We start from the raw sequence: 17,083 nt of genomic DNA, 5'->3' as shown, positions 1-17,083 counted from the left end.
ATAGCTTTAATTATGTTATTTCATTAAACATTGCATAATCTAGTAAAATGTATATGGAAAGAGAGTTGCAGTTTTTATGCTTTTGATGACCTTGATAAATGTAAGAGAAGGAAAATATATTGAATTAGGAATGGGCATAGCAACTATAAAACTAGGCAAAACTAATAATCTGGAAGAATCCTGGTTCAGAATGTATTAAAAATAACTCAAGTAGAAAATTATTGGCAAAAATTATGTAACTAAAAGAGTGGAATAGGCAGTTGAAGAAAGTGACTCAGAAAATGTTAAAAAAACAACATATGGGGCATTTGGGTGGCTTAGTGGGTTAAGCATCTGACACTTGTTTTTGGCTCAGGTCATGATCTCAGAGTCATGGGATTGAGCCCCACGTTGGCTCTGGGCTCAGCACTGTCTGCTGGAGATTATCTCCCTCTCCCTTTGCCTTTGTTCCTCCCCCTGCTCATATGCTCTCTCTCTTTCTCTCTCTCTCTCTACAATAAATGAAATCTTTAAATAAATACATACATAAATAAAAATAAATGAATACAAATAAAAAAAATGCTTTTCTAGGCAGAAAAAACACTGCAAAATGATGCAAGACACAGATGTCTGACTCCTATTTAAGGCAACTGGAAGGAGAATTCATTGATCACACATCTTGGACACAGTTAGAAAGTACATATAGGAATCTCCTTGGTGAAATCATGTTAACAAAATCTTGGCTCTACATCCTATGATTCATAAATTTAAATAAATGATGAAGAAAGACCATCAATACCTAATTAATTATTAACCAGTAATAATTTGTTTTAACCAGCTATTGACAGTCATAAATGATTAATTAACAATTTCAATGCATAATAAATAAATAATAAAGTAAATTGATGGGTATTTAAATTAGATTACATTTCCAGTTAGGGGATGATTAATAATAGAACTTGAGAATCCAGACCATAAGTGAGGTCTTAAAGTGCAGGTACAGAAGTTACTTATGTAAATGATTACTTCAACAAATATTTATTGTAGGTCTCCTATGAGCTGGGCACTACTCTGGGCAGTAGGGAGATGGAGTAGATGGGGACAAACCAGAAACAACACAAATAAGTGGATTCACTTATGATGGAAAATGAAAATGCTGTGAGGAAAGGAAAAAAAAGGGTAAAGTGATGAAAGTACAGTGAATGAGGATGTTGAAGTCGAATAAAAATATTGGTGACCTGGTGAGACATGGGTGGTGGTTTGAGATATTGAAAACTATCTTTTGATTGATTTGTCTCAGTGAGGCAGAGATGAGTGTCATCAGGTGAGAGTGAAGTTTGGGAAGAAAACAGAAAACAGAAATCATCCGCAGTGATGGGATACCAAAATTGAAAGAACAGGGATAGGAGACTGAGAAACACTAGTGGATAAGGGTAGTATACACTTAAGAAGGGCAAGGCTTGAGTGGTTATTGGAAAACATTAATTTTTTAAGGTAATTTCAACTTATTGGTAAGATTTAGGTAGATTTTGTTCTAATTGCAGTTTAATGTTAAGTACTAAGCTTTTTTTTTTTTTTTTTTTTGAAAACAAAGATGAGCCTGCATTGTTTAGTATTACTACAAAATCAATCATCAGAGGCTTCCAAGAATGTTAGGAAGCGTGACTAAAAATTGGCAATTCTAAGACAAAGGGGGCATGTCAAGATTGTAAAAATATTAATTCGATTGATATAAATGATTCATAGAAAAAAATGATGATGTGTCAGTACTATTTTTACCCCCTGTATTTGTGAGTGGATTAATTTTTTAAGTAACTGAAGTTGCCAAAATACTAATATGTTTATTATTTTCTGAGTTTTCTATTAAGCACTGTATAGACATACCTGGTACATATCACAGTTTTGGTTTCAGGCACCACAATAAAGCATACTTTTAATTAAGTTAGCCAAAGGAATCTTTTTGTTTTGCAGTGCATTTTATAAAAGTAATGGGTAAACTGTACCATAGTCTTAAGTGTGTAGCAGCATTAAAGCTGTCACAAAGCCAGAATACATACCTTAATTAAAAAATACTTTGTTGTGGAGCACCTGGGTGGTACAGTCATTAAGTGTCTGCCTTAGGCTCAGGTCATGATGCCAGAGTCCTGGGATCAAGCCCCTTATCTGGCTCCCTGGTCAATGGGGAGCCTGCTTCTCCTTCTCCCACTCCTCTTGCTTGTATTCTCTCTCTAGCTGTCTCTCTCTCAGTCAAATAAATAAACATATTTAAAAAAATACTTTGTTGCTAACAAATGCTAACCGTTATCTGAGTGAAGTTTGCTTCATTGGTTAATTCTTCCTTTCACCAACAATATCTTTTGGCATGTGATCCTGCTTGATAGCATTTTACTCACAGTAGAACTTCTTACAAAATTGGAGTCATTCATCTCAAACCCTGCCACTGCTTTATTAACTTTATGTAATATTACAAATCCTTTGTTACTATTTCAACTTTCTTCATAGCAGATACACCAGGAGTAGATTGCATCTCAAGAAACCACTTTATTTGCTCATCCATAAGATGCCACTCCTCATCCATTAAAGTTTTATTATGAGATTATAGCAATTCAGTCCCACCACCAGGCTTCAATTCTAGTTCTTTTGCTAATTCCACCACATCTGCTGTGATTTCCTCCACTGAAGTCTTAACCCCTCAAAGTCATCCATGAGGGTTGGAATCAACATCTTCCATACTCTTGTTAATTGTTGATATTTTGACCTCTACCCATGAATCACAGTTTTTTTTTAATTTAAATTCTATTTAATTAATATATAGTGTATTATTAGTTTCAGAGGTAGAATTTAGTGATTCATCAGTTGCATATAACACAGTGTGCATTCCATCAAGTGCCCTCCTTAATGCCCATCACCCAGTTGGCCCTATCTCTCTACCAACCTCCTTTCCAGCAATCCTGTTTCCTATAGTTAAGAGTTTCTCATGGTTTTTCTTCCTGCTTTCATCTATATTCCTATCCTTCCCTATGTTCCTCTGTTTTATAGCTTAAATTCCACATAGGAGTGAAACCATATGATATTTGTCTTTCCCTGATGGACTTATTTCATTTAACATAATATCCTCTACTTATATCCACATTGTTGCAAATGGCAAGATTTCATCCTTTTTGATGGCTGAGTAATATTCCATTGTGGGGCTATATATACACACTGATTCCTTTATCCATTCATCTGTTGATGGACATCTGGGCTTGATTCTGTGAACAGCAGGCTGGAAGAAGCAGAGGACTGTATTAATGACCTAGAAGACAAAGTAATGGAAGGTGAAGAAATTGAACAAAAGAGAGAAAGAAGAAGTGCAAGAGAAAGAAGAATTATGCAACATGAAAATAGACTTGGGGAACTCCTTGATTCCAGCCAATGTAGTAACATTCATATTACAGGAGTCCCAGAAGAAGAGAGGAAAGGGGATAGAAAGTTTATTTCAAGAAATAAGAGCAGAAAACTTGACTAATCTGGGGAAGGAAGCAGATATCCAGATACAGGAGGCACAGAGAAATCTCATCAGAATCAACAAAGGCAGACCAACATGAAGATATTGTCATTAAATTTGCAAAATATAAAGAAAGAATCTTAAAAGCAGCAAGACAAAAGAAGTTCTTAATTTACTAGGAAAAACCCATAAGGCTAGCTGGAGATTTTTCAACAGAAACTTGAAAAGTCAGAAGGGAGGGGCATAATATATCCAAAGTACTGAATGGGAAGAATCTGCAGCCAAGAATACTCTATCAAGCAAGGCTATCATTCAGAAAAGAAGAAGAGATAAAGTATTTCTGAGACATACAGAAACTAAAGGAGTTTGTGACTTACTAAATCAGACCTACAGGAAATATTAAAGGGGACTCTGAGGGGGAAGGGGACACCAAAAGTGACAGTATAAAGTCAGGAGACACAAAAGCAGCAAAAATTAATATTTCTGTAAAAATCTGTCAAGAAACTCACACACACAAAAAAGGACATATGAGGGCACCTGGGTGGCTCAGTGGGTTATAGGGTTGCCCTTGGCTCAGGTCATGATCTCAGGGTCCTAGGATCAAGCCCTGCATGCGATTCCCTGCTGAGCAGGGTGTCTGCTTCTTCCTCTTACTCTGTGTATTCTCTCTCTCTCCCACTCTCGCTTTCTCTCAGATAAATAAATAAAATCTTAAAAAAAACCACAAAAAACAGATACAATGACATATACCAAAAAGAGGGGAGGAAAGAAGAAAAGAATGAATTCAAACTTGAACAACCATCAACTTAATATAGACTGCTATTTGCAGAAGAGGTTATATACAAAACAATGGTTTTGAATGATGCACTGGATTAGATGTACTGAACAAATATATTCAGAATGTTCCATCCTGAAACAGCAGAATACACATTCTTTTCATGTGCACATGAAATATTCTCCGGAATAGATTACATATTAGGTCATAAATACAAAATACAAATACAAAAATATTGCAGTCATTCCATGCCCCTTTTGTGACCACAAGGCTATGAAACTAGAAGTCCACAATAAGAAAAAAAAAAAAAAAAAAAACCTGGAAAGACCACAGATACACGTAGGTTAAACAAGATGCCACTAAACAATGATTGGGTAAACCAGGAAATCAAAGAAGAAATTAAAAAAAAAATACATGGATACAGGTAAAATGAAAACAATGGTCTGAAGTCTTTGGAATGCAGCAAAAGCAATCGTAAGAGGGCTATGTATAGCAATACATGCCTACCTCAAGAAGCAAGAAAAATCTCAAATCATCTAAACTTACAACTACAGAAGCTAGAGGAAGAACAACAAATGGAGCTTAAAGCCAACAGAAAGAAGGAAATAATAAAGATTAGAGAAGAAAGAAATGATATAGAAACTAAAAAAGCAAAAGGACAGATGAATGAAACCAGGAACTGATTATTTGAAAAAATTCATAAAACTGATAACGCCCAACTAGACTTTGAGAAAGGAAAAGAAAAGAGGAAGGATCCAAATAATAAAATTGCAATGAGAGAGGAGCAATAACAACCAACACTGCAGGAATAAACACTGTTGTGAGAATATTACGAAAAACAATACACCAACCAATTATACAACCTGGAAGAAATGGGTAAATTCCTAGAAAATATATAAATGATCAAAGCTGAAACCGGAATAGAAAACTTGTGCAGACTTAAAGCCAGCAAATAAATTGAATCAGTAATTTAAAAACTCCCAACAAACAAAAGTTCAGGATCAGGTGTCTTCATAGGTAAATTCTACCAAACATTTAAAGAAGAGTTAATACCTATTCTTCTCAACCTATTCCAAAAAAATAGAAAAGGAAGGAAAACTTCCAAACTCATTCTATGAGGCCAGCATTATCCTGGTACACAAACCAGATAAAGACACCACTAATAAAAGAGAACTACAGGCTAATATCCCTGATGCAAAAATTCTCAATAAACTACTAGCAAATCAATCAATGTGATACATCCCAATAACAACAGAGAGAATAAGAACCATAGGATCCTTTTAATAGATGCAGAAAAAGCACTTGACAATGTACAACATCCATGCATGATAAAAACCCTCAACGAAGTCAGGTAGGGGGAGTATATCTCAACATAATAAAGGCCACATAAAAAAGCCCAGAGCTAATATCATCGTCAGTGGGGAAAAACAGACCTTTTCCTCTATGGTCAGGAACAAGAGAGGGATGTCCATTCTCAGGACTGTTATTTAACAGAGTACTGGAAGTCCTAGCCACAGCAACCAGACAACAAAAAGATATTTAAAAAAAAAAAAATCCAAATGAGCAAGGAAGAACTAAAACTTTCACTATTTGCAGATGACATGATACTCTACCTAGAAAAGCCAAAAAAAAAAAAAAAACCTAGAACTGATAAATAAATCCATTAATGTTGCAGGATACAAGTCATCATAGAGAAATCTGTTGCATTTCTATACACCAGTAATGAAGCAGCAGAAAGAGAAATTAAGGAATCAATCCCATTTATAATTGCACCAAAAACCATAAGATGCCTAGGAATAAACCTAATCAAAGAGGTGAGAGGCCTGTACTCTGAAAACTATAAAACACTGATGAAAAAAGCTGAAGATTACACAAAGAAATAGGAAGACATTTCATGGTCTGGATTGGAAAAACAAATATTGTTAAAATATCTATACTACCTGATGCAATCTACACATTTAATACAATCCTTTTCAAAATACCACTGGCATTTTTTACAGAGCTAGAACAAATAATCTTAAAATTTGTATAGATCCACAAGAGATTCCAAAGAGCCAAAGCAATCTTGAAAAAAAGAAAAACCTGGAGGCATCACAATTCCAGACTTCAAGTCATGTTACAAAGCTGTAATAATCAAACTAGTAAGGTACTAATGCAAAAATAGACCCAAAGATCAGTGGAAGAGAATAGAGAGCCTAGAACAGAACCCACAACTCTATGGTCAATTAATATCTTTGACAAAGCAGGAAAGTAGACAGTGGGAAAAAAGATAGTTTCTTCAACAAATGACCTGAAACAATATAAGTCCTTTAAGAGAACACAGGCATGTTTTTGTTTCTGGTTATGTCTTCTGAGGCTTGGGAAACAAAGTAAAAAATAAACTATCAGGATTACATCAAAATGAAAAGCCTTTGCACAGTGAAGGAAATAACAGAACTAAAAGGCAACATATGGATAGGGAGAAGATATTTGCAAATGACATATATGATAAGGGGTTTGTATTCAAGATATATAAAGAACTTAAATATTCACCCAGAGTGAAGGATGGGATTAAAAATGGGCTGAAGAGGGGCGCCTGGGTGGCTCAGTGGGTTAAAGCCTCTGCCTTCGGCTCAGGTCATGATCTCAGGGTCGTGGGATCGAGCCCCGCATCAGGCTCTCTGCTCAGCAGGGAGCCTGCTTCCCTTCCTCTTTCTCTCTCTGCCTGCCTCTCTGCCTACTTGTGATCTGTCTATCAAATAAATAAATAAAATCTTAAAAAAAAAATAAAAATGGGCTGAAGAGATGAATAAACATTTTTCCAAAGAAGACTTGCAGATGACTAACAGACACATGAAAAGATGTTCAACATAACTTATCATCAGGGAAATGCAAACGAAAACAACAATGAGATATCACCTCATATCTGTCAGAATGGCTAAGATCAACAACGTAAGAAACAACAGGCGTCAGCAAGCATGTGGAGAAAGGGAAACTCTGGCACTGTTTGTGGGAATGCAAATTGGTGCAGCCACTCTGGAAAACAGTATGGAAGTCCTTCAAAAAGTTAAAAATAGAACTACCCAGCAAAGACACCACTAGGTATTTACTCAAAGTATATAAAAATATTAATTCAGAGGGATGCACGCACCCCAATGTTTATAGCAACATTATCTACAGTAGCCAAATTATGGAAACAGCCCACGTGTCCATCAATTGATGAACGGATAAAGAAGTGGTAGATATATACAATGGAATATTATTCAACCAAAAAGAAGAATGAAATCTTGCCATTTGCAAGGACATTGCAAGGGCATGGATGAAGCTAAAGAGTATTATGCTAAGTGAAAAAAGTCAGTCAGAGAAAGACAAATACCATATGATTTCACTCATATGTGGAATTTAAGAAACAAAACAAATGACCAAAAGCTAAAAGAGAGAGAGTGAGGCAAACCAAGAAACAGGTTCTTAAATATAGAGAACAAACTGATGGTTACCAGAGAAGTGGGTGAGGTGGGGTTGGGTTAAATAGGTGATGGGGATTAAGGAGTGCACTTGTAATGATCACAGGGTGATGTATAGAATTGTTGAACCACTGTATTGTATACCTGAAACTAACACTGCACTTATGTTAAATAGCTGGAATTAAATAAAAACATAAATAAAAAAACAAAAATGGCGCTGATAGACTTGCATGACAGAGTTGCCATAAATCTTCCATTTGTAAGAAAAATGCAGTATCTGTGAAGTGCAATAAAATGGGGCATGTTTGTGATTTGTAAGATTTTTGATTTTGTTGTGTTGATATTTCAAATTTATTTTAGACTTTATGAGTTTAGAGTATTTCAAATGTATAATTATTTCTTTTAAGTTTTTAAAGCAATCAGTCATAAATCGCAGCATACTTGATTTAATAAAAGATTTGCATTCTCTGTCAGTGTTCAGAACTTATAAATAAATAAGAGAAAATTAATTTTTCCATACATTTCATTTTTCTAAGAACACATTTTTGTGACATTTTACCATAAAAGAATTTTAATGAGAGGCAGTGGTTGTAGGTTGTGTAAATTTCTAAACTCTATTATGTCTATGACCCATTTTACTTTCTATAATTTGATAAATACTCAAATTAAATATATAAAATAAAATTTTTAATGAAACTTTAAACAAAGAAAACATTTCTTCCGCTAAAGGGTGGATTCAAGTACTTAGATATAATAGAACAAGTGGAGAATATCCTTTTGAACACTGACTTGGCTCTTTTAGCTTTGATCTGTGGAGAGAATTTTTTTTTTCTTTTGTAATTTAATTGCAATAGAAGCCACTGTTTTCAGTGGTGTGAAGTGTCAAAATGCAAAAGAACAATTGTTTTGATAGTGGATGCAAAAGCCTGATAACTTTCAACCATAGAAATAAAAAACATCTCACTCCCTAGGAATTCAGTTTGCTGAATTTTAAACACGAACTTTTCTCCTGTGGTGGTAGATGATTTTCTACAAATTGGGAAAATGTAATAACCTAGTTGGTTATTCCTGCCTTCATTATGAGGCAGTCGTTACAGTTACCCACTGCTGCTGCTTTTCCTGATGTGTTTCAAAAACCTTTGTCCTTCTGAGACAAGGCTCTCTCTACTTTGTTTCCTTTATTCTCATGGCCTTTGGATCTTAGCACTGTCCAGTCATCCCTGATTGTCAGATATCAGAGGCTCTGACAAGACCTTTGGTCCCTTAGGCCATCAAACTGTCATTCAACCTCCCAGTGTCATGACTAAATCCCCCCCAAAGTTCTCCATTTCTGTTAGCTTAGCTGGAGAGCATGTTGTCCTTCTGTAGTACTTGGATCTTTTATTCTGTAAGTGGCTTTATCTTTAATACAATCAAAATGTGTTTTAATAAAAATAGCTTTAATATAGATTTTGTTTTAAAATTTTCTTACCAAAATTTGCATGTTGGTCAAAGCTAAAACATAACAAATAGCTAATTTATTAGGGAAAAAAGCCTAATTAGGGACTCCTAGGTTGCTCAGTGGATTAAGCCTCTGCCTTCAGCTCAGGTCATGATCTCAGGGTCCTGGGATCTAGCCCCGCATCAAGGTCTCTGCTCAGCAAGGAGCCTGCTTCTTCCTCTCTCTGCCTGCCTCTCTGCCTCTTAGTGATTTCTCTTTCTGTCAAATAAGGAAAATAAGCCTAATTATAAGATTAGTTGGTTTACACTATAATTCTTTATTACGTTGGTCTTTGATGTTCCCCAGGATTATAAGTGTGCCTACCGATAAAACAGAACATATAAATGCTAATGATTTTTTAGATAAAATGTGTTATATGTAAATATTCATAAATCAATGAATGTGGATGACTAATTACAATATATTTTAAATGTGTAAGAATAAATATAATTTGGGGGATCGTCAAAATTATATGGGTCTCAGATATTGGTTATCTCTGTGGTGCCTTCAATAGGTGAACTAAAAATAATACTCAGTGTTAGAGGTTCGAGTAAGCTTTGGTATCCAAATTATAGTGCTACCATTTGCTATAAATGCAAAGAAAATAGGTTAATTTTTTAAAAATTAACCTATAATTTAAGTACCCATGGGAGAATACCCTATAACTGCTAGTATAAGACTTTTCTGATACATGTTTCTGTAGCATGAGGTATAAGCCTTGAAAGTCTAAAATATTTAATTCAAAGGATAATAATCAGATACTTCTGTGCAAGGTTCTCTCCAGTGCTTGGGTTCTATCCAGAAACAGAATGAAGGTCCTGACTTCTTTGGGGAGTTTTGTTTTGTTTTTTAAACTTTAAATGAGTCTTGATCTACTCTCTTTTCTAAAATAGATTCAACTTTTGGCCCAAACATTTGATTTATACCCATGCAAATAACCTCAAAGAGAAGGAATTAGAATATGGCCTGTTAGGTGGAGGATGGTCAGAGTAAAGTATTAGCAAAAGACCCTGAACTTACCAATAAATGCAGCAGAAGATTAAAACCATAAAATTATATTTTCTGTGTTTTATCTTAATTAATTTTTAAGCAATATTCTAACTTCCTAAACGCCAGAGGAAAAAAATTCAAATTATGTATATATTTTTAAAAGATTTATTTATTTGACAGAGAGAAAGAGTGAGAAAGGGAACACAAGCAAGGGAGGTGTGAGAGGGAGAAGCAGGCTTCCCGCTGAGCAGGGAGCCTGAAGTGGGGCTGGATCCCAGACGCTGGGATCATGACCTGAGCCGAAGGCGGACGGTTAACTACTGAGCCACCTAGCGCCCCTCAAATTTTATATATATATATATGTGTGTGTGTGTGTGTGTGTATATATATTTTATAATTTATTTATATAATTTATTTATTGGACAGAGAAAGAGATCACAAGTAAGCAGAGAGGCAGGCAGAGAGAGGAAGAAGCAGGCTTCCTGCTTAGCAGAGAGCCCGATGCGGGGCTCGATCCCAGGATCCTGGGATCATGACCTGAGCTGAAGGCAGAGGTTTAAACCACTGAACCACCCAGGCACCCCTCAAATTATATTTTTAAGTATTGTGAATATAAGGATGGGTCACATGATGTTTTCAGGATCTTAATATAGAATGGGTTCCTGTACAGACACTAAAAATGGAAATACCTTTTTATAAGGAAGTTGACATATATATAGTTTAAATAAAGCATAGGATTGAAAAATTTGATATTTTAATTAGATAATAATTTTGAAATTTTAACTCATTTAATATAAAAATCTCATATGATTTGTTTTTTTTTTCAAAGATTTTATTTAAAAAATCTCTTAGTTTAAATCAGGGAAAGTTTTAAGTAAAATTTTATCAAAGTGTTTAAGAAGAAGAAAAATATCTTAACTATGGATTATTTGACAACCAAAAAGTGGGAGAAAAAGAAAATATATCCTGGACTAGTAAATGTTTTATCATCCCCATTTCTAACTTCTGAGGTCCTCTTCTCTCTTCAGCTGAGACCACTGATAACCCTACCCCAATCTTCTCATTCGTCATTAGGACCAGTTTTGAAAATAGAAGTATGTATTTAAAACAATTTAATGAGTCATGCATTGTAAAACTTGCTCTGATATTATCATCCATTTGATTGTAAGCCTTCTGGCAGCAAGTGCAGGTTTTTATTGTTTTATTTTTAAAAATTACTTTATTTATTCGTTTATTGGGAATGAGAGAGAGAGAGCACAAGCAGAGGGAGGGACAGAGGAAGAGGGAGAGAGAGAATCTTAAACAGACTCCATGTTCAGTGCAGAGCACAACCCGGGACTCAGTCCCACAACCGTGAGATCTTGACCTGAGCCAAAATCAAGAGTCAGATGCTTAACCTAGTGAGCTGTCCAGGAGCCCCCAGGTTTTTATTATTTATTGACTTTACCCAAACAATTTTTATAGTCTGTCATATGGTAGCATTGACAATATTTTGATGGGTGAATAATCTAGTCTTGTTCTGTCATTTCCTGCCATTACCTAAGAGGAAGTAATTGTAAATAGAGCAAAATTGGAAACCACTTACTGTGTCATGGTATTAGAAACTGGAGTTTTGAGGTTAAAGCATGCCAGTGTCTGTTCCTATCATGATTCTCTTGAGTCTCTTCATTTGTTGTTGGGGCCCCATCTAAAGACAATCTCTAAAGAGATTGTCAGAATGAATAAAATAAACCATGATTCAACTATATGTTGCTTACAAAAGTCTCAATTCAAATTCAACAGTATGAACAGTTGAAATAAAATAATGAAAGCTTGTACACTATGAAAATATGAATTTAAAAAATAGGAAAGCAAGAGTGGCTATATTAATATCTGATAGAATGTATTTCAGAGTTTAAAAAAAAATTTCTAGATCCGATGGAATGCTTTCTAACTTCAACTGAATCTTTCTCCTGAAATAAATGCACATTTTCTATCCCTCTGTCCACCTAGAGAACATTTATCCTTTCATTGTCACAAGGTCCCATGTCCCCAATGTTTTATTTTTGAAGATAATACTGGCATTCCTCTGAAGATACACATTTCCCCTGATTTTTTTCCATGTGTAAACGTCACTTATAGCCTTGTCTTTATCTCTGTGAAGTTAAAACCATATATCTATTTTTTATACTATATTGACAATTGTTCAGAATGGTATCTATATATCTTTGTGCCACTAACAGTCATTATTGTGTCACAATTGATAAATATTTACTTAATCACTTAATAACTAGATAAAGTGAATCTAGATATCTTATTAAGTGAATTAAGTGCATAATTAGATGGATTATTGAAGTAAAGAAGCATTCATTGTTTTGGTAAAAGAGAATGTGTGCATAGAAATCAAACCCATACTTATGCAATCTTCGTTTTTATTTTGTTGAGGTCATCTGTTATTTAAAGTAACTCAGTTTGTTTTGCATACTCTCTCTACATCGTGATAATTTTCCTCATTACGAGTCTAACCTCCTCAAACAGAATTGGAGAGACTATATTCACAAGATCCCTTTCAAGTAGAACATGTTCATTTAATCAAAGTCAGTCCAGTGAAGTGCACCCAAACACTCTCATAGAAATAATCAACACCTAAAAGGAAATCAGTCTATCGGCAACCACTATGATAGAATGTCCTGTGACAATAATAGAATATCTGATGCCAATTACTGAATGCCATAGGAGCCAATGGATAATGACAATCAGGTTTAGGAACAGAAATCACTGTGCCATGTAGGGCATTGCTGCTGCTGCTTTCTGGCCTGTTGACCTTACCAGTGATTTTGGAAGCTGCCAGACATCCTTTAATGAATTTTGTTCTGGCTTAAGTAACTCTGAGAGGATTGCATTGTTTGCAGTCAGGAGTCCTGAACACTAATCACTCTGGTGTTAATGGTTCTTTCTTAGTTATTTTTGAGGGTAAAGATAATAAACTATAAACTTTTATAGAAATAGTCCGTTTTTAGCCCATATGCTGCAAAGGGAAAGTCAGCCTACCTGAGGCAATCTGCTTTTGGTAGGATGTACTGTATGATTCTCTCATGACTCATTGATGGGCTTTGGGTACAAACTTTTCTTCAAAGAATTTTCCAGCAGTTCAGGCAGAGAGGGGTGACTATATGTAGTTCACTTTCTAGAAAAATTCATTTGTCTTAGACTAAACATAAAGGTAGGTTCCTGCTAGGATTGTGAAGATGTAATGTTAATGCTCTGAGTCAGTATGGAGGTTTGAATAGTGTGAGTGTTCAGGTGAGAATTTCTCCTGTTTCTAATATTTGTGACAAATGCACATGGAAGATGGCATTTCTTGCCAGCTGGGACTCTGTAAGCAGCTGTAGCGGGGGGGAGGGGGGACGGGAGAGGGTGGTGGGGAAATGGACATTGGGGAGGGTATGGGCTATGATGAGTGCTGTGAAATGTGTAAACCTGACGATTCACAGACCTGTACCCCTGGGGATAAAAATACATTATATGTTTATTAAAATAAAAAAAGTGCCTAGGCAATTGAAGTATAAAAATAAAGCAAATAGAACAAATATTTATCTTATTTTATAAATAAAATTCCATAAACATTTTAGTGACATGAGTATTGGCTACATATTTTATTTCCACATTAATAGCTTTTTATAACTCTCTGCCATCCAAATTTTATAATCAGCTCAGTTTAGCAAATACTGATTGGAAAAATCCTAAACGTTACAGAGTACATAGTGAACTATGTATGCTGTGAATGTAAAGATGGAAAAGATAGTTGGGAAATAAAAGGAAAGTATGAGAGAACTAATATTTTATTATGTACTTGGTGCTATGAACTCTGCAGAAATTTTCACCCATGTTAAAAAACGTAATGCTCATAATAGCCTTTTAAATGAGCTTTCAGAAAAGCTCAATGATTTGTCTGCAGTCATATAAATAGTGGATTATGTTGTGGTTTGAAGAAGGAACAGAGATGTTTAGTTGATTTCCAAAACTTAGCCCTTTTATTTTCATAAGTAGTTTTTACTCTTTTTTTAATTTATAACAATGAAGTGTATTATGGAGTATCACATGACTTTAATTAGATTTTAACATTTATGTAATATTAAAATGCTATATATTAAATAGCATGCTATGATGAATATGTTATTAATAATACAAGAAGATCTATATATCTGAAAATTAGTTTGCATATGCAAGCAATGTTCTATTTAATTATATAGACAGCATTCAATATTCATTTGTATTTGTGAATATTTGCAGGAATTCAATTGCCCTGAAATCCAGTGAATATGTTAGAAACCACTGTTTCACACTCTGAGATAAAATTATTAATCCAAGATAGAACAACTATCTGCATTGTTTTTATAATATGCTCCTCAGAAGAGTAGTTAACAATAGTAATAATTCATCTTAGCTGAGACAAGGGTATTTGTGCTAAGATAAACTTGTGAAATTATGAGTTAATCAAAGTTTAACTGCCTTACTCCCCAGGAGCTGTATCTTGCTAAAATTCATATGGGTCTCCAAGAAGACCATATAAAATAGTGTGCTCTCTGAAATTATATCACATAACATTTTCCTCCCATGAAACATAAAAAAGACCAAAACTCAGTGTATAACATTTTGGAAAATATTTTTACCTGTTATTCTGACATCACTGGACAACTCACTGATCAGACATAGGGCAAATATTTAGGAGATCACTACCATAATCCAGGGAGAGTTTATGGGGTTATTTCTAGAAAGGAATAGGAAGCCTAACACAATGAAAGGCTGTAAAATATAAGTGAGAAGGGCTAGTGATACTACTTAGAGACAGACAAAAGCATTTATACATATCAAAATAATAATAGCTATCATTTGTTGATAATTTACATGCTTTCCACTACTATTTCCTGTGGTTGGCTTATTTAATCATTATCCTGTAACCCCATTTCCAGATGAAATTTCTAAATCCATGTACATGGAGTACCTTGAAAAAGGGAGTTACGGGCATAAGAAGTCAAAGCCTTATTTTATAATACTGTGATGTGTTCTGTATAAATATACAGTCATTCAAAATACTTATGTATTAGCTTGAAAATACTTAATTCATCCAATATAGTGTAACTCTGATCCTATCTGGTTTCAAAGGCTGTTTAAATCCCTTACAGGTAAATTACTTCAGTTACTGAATTATGGGTGGTGGCTGAGTTGGTTGGGTGTACGACTCTTGATTTTGGCTCAGATTGTGATCTTAGGGTTGTGGATGGAGCCCACTGTTGGGCTCTGTGCGAAGTGTGAAGTCTGCTTAAGATTCTCTCTCTCTCCCTCTCTAAAAAAAAAAAAAAAGAAAGAACATATTCAGAACCCCTGTTTTGTAGTTCCTTTCAGTCACTCAAGTCCTAAGGAAAATGTTTGTTCTAATGGTATAGAATAGTTTTGCCAAAATTTATATATTACAAAAATGAAATCGTGTATTTTGTACTCTCCGATGTCTGAATTTTTTCCTCAATATTATATTTGCAAAATACAGCCACATTTTTTTCCAGTGAAAGGAACACACTCACACACATACACACACACACACACACAGAGGCAGGCACACACACTTTAACTGCATCATATGTTGACTTTCTCTTGCTAACACTGACATTTTATCAAGGTTGCTGTAACATTTATCTTAAGCTAACAAATGACTTCTGTGATTCTTGTTTGCTTATAAAAATATTAAAATTAAACATGAAAATGAAAGGACTTTCTTGTCTTCTCATATTTTGTCTGGCAAAATGACACTGAGAGAATGTAGCTTAGAGGCGTTAATATAAATCAAATAATTCAAAAAGTATGATTCTAACACAACTTTGCAAAAGATTTCAAGTTCTCACACATTCGGATGAGTTTATTCTCTTCTGTACTTAAACAAATTTTTTTTTTCAAAAATAATTATGGACCTTTTTAAAATTTTAATTCCAATGTACTTAACAGTGTTTTTAATTTCAAGTGTACAATATAGTGATTCAACAATTTCTATATATTACTTAGTGTTCATCAAGATAAGTGTACGCCTAATCCTCTGCACCAAATTTACCCATCTGCCCACCCACCTCCCCTCTGGTAACCATCTGTTTGTTCTCTATAGTTAAGAGCCTGTTTTGGGGTTTGTCTCCCTCTTTTTTTCTCCCTTTGTTTGTTTCTTAAATTCCTTATATGAGTGAAATCATATGGTATTTGTCTTTCTTTGACTGGTTTATTTTGCTTAGCATTAATACTCTCTAAGCTTCATCATTCATTTTGTTTTTGCAAAAGGCAAGATTTCATTCTTTTTTTATGAAACATTTTTGATGCATTTTAGTTTCTTCTGAAATTTGAACATGTGTCAGTTTTTCCTCAGGTTAAATTAACAACAAATATGAAAATATAACAAGTACAAAAACAATTTTTACCACCTTTAGGCAAGGTTGAAATATTAACTCTACTAGTAAATGACTAAATTTAGTAATATAAAAATGTAAGACTTTCTGCGGGGGGTTATAATAACAAACAAAGACACATAGTAGTTCCAGAAACCATGAAGAGAGTATCAGGGATATAATAAGAAAGTAAAAATAAATAGAACTAATATTTATATCATGTTTCATAATTGGGGGGGCAGATAGCTTTGAAACTACTTTAGTAATAATGATTTTCAGTTCCCGATATGTAGTTCAAAGCCTCCGAAAATACTATTTCATTGTGTTATCTTTAAACCTTATAAATGTCGTCCAATGTAATGGATTTGCAAAATTTATTTCATACTACAATACCCATGTGCCTGGAAAGCCTCAGTGTGTGGAGAGAAAAATAGGTTAATTCTGTTCTGTAAGGTTCAAAAATTGGATGATACATTATTTTTGGTAATCCTTTTGAGTAGTGTTTGGTATCTATTAGATAAAATT

The sequence above is a fragment of the Martes martes genome (assembly GCF_963455335.1).
Source record: "Martes martes genome assembly, chromosome: 3".
Classification (NCBI taxonomy): Eukaryota; Metazoa; Chordata; class Mammalia; order Carnivora; family Mustelidae; genus Martes; species Martes martes.
This window is presented reverse-complemented; position numbering follows the sequence as displayed.